Source organism: Electrophorus electricus, chromosome 10 (assembly GCF_041902795.1).
Source record: "Electrophorus electricus isolate QZ-2024a chromosome 10, ASM4190279v1, whole genome shotgun sequence".
Taxonomy (NCBI): Eukaryota; Metazoa; Chordata; class Actinopteri; order Gymnotiformes; family Gymnotidae; genus Electrophorus; species Electrophorus electricus.
The window spans coordinates 24,788,537-24,789,717 of NC_137506.1; positions in this window are offsets into that span (position 1 = coordinate 24,788,537).

The window sequence follows — 1,181 nt, forward strand, 5'->3', positions numbered from 1 at the left end:
ACACGTGACATGTAGCTTTGCACGTGTGGAGCGCATGCAGTGACAAAGTATAATACTGGTACGCCACCCAGCGATGTGCTTGAGACTATGCCTTTTGATGATATCTAAAAGCGCTGGTTATTTAGAATGTGATAAATGGGAATAAGGCCTGACCAGAAAGTAAGAAATCTGCACGATTAGATTCATCAGCAGATTAAGCAGGTACAGCCTTTGACGTTTGAGAAATGAAATTCCAGAAATTTCATACAGGATAAAAGGGAGGAACTGAACTGAACTGAAGTATCATTGATCAGACTGTGAATCTGAAGGAAAGCTGTTTTGGGGTATCCCAGTAAACAGTGTTGGAAGAATTGCAAGGATATGAAAGATCATACCACCTGGGCACTGCCTAGATAAGGTTCTCCCTCAAACACAGAACAAGAAAAGGACTTGTGAGGGAAGTCACAGAGAGGCCAGCAACCACTTTGAAGCAGCTAAACAGTTCTCTGGTTGAGACTGGACTGAAGGAGTACCAGTCAAGAACATTAAGAGCTCTGCACACAACTAGCCTATTTGGGAGATTGGCTAGAAAGAGACCATTACTGAAGAAAAAATGCAGGACAGTGATTACAAAGCCAAAGCAAAACAGAATGGATGAAAATTAAAGGGTGAAAGTTAGAACAATGGCCAAGTCAAAATCTCAGTCCCACCAAGAATCTGTGTCACTATTTGACCATTGTAGTCCACAAACATTGTCCAACCAACCTGAACATCCTAGATCTGATCTGCCAAGAAGAATGATCTGAAAATCCCAGACAGTCAAAGTTGCAAAGTTGGTAGAAACATACACCAACAGATTTACGGTTGTTATGGCAGCAAAAGGTCGCTCTATCAAGTGTTAATCTGAAATAATTGAATACTTATGCAAGCAGTATTTTCTTTCTTTCTTTCTTTCTTTCTTTCTTTCTTTCTTTCTTTCTTTCTTTCTTTCTTTCTTTCTTTCTTTCTTTCTTTTAAGATCAATTGAGAAATATATTTTTTTAATTGACTTTGAATATTTAGGTGTGGATCATTCCTTTTTTTGCAATAAAAATGTTGCCTGGAACAGTAAGTGTAAGGGTCATTTGTAATCTGATTACTTTTAAGGGGGTCGTATATGTTTGCAAGGCACTGTATATTTTTAGTGTCGTTTTTACCAAGTC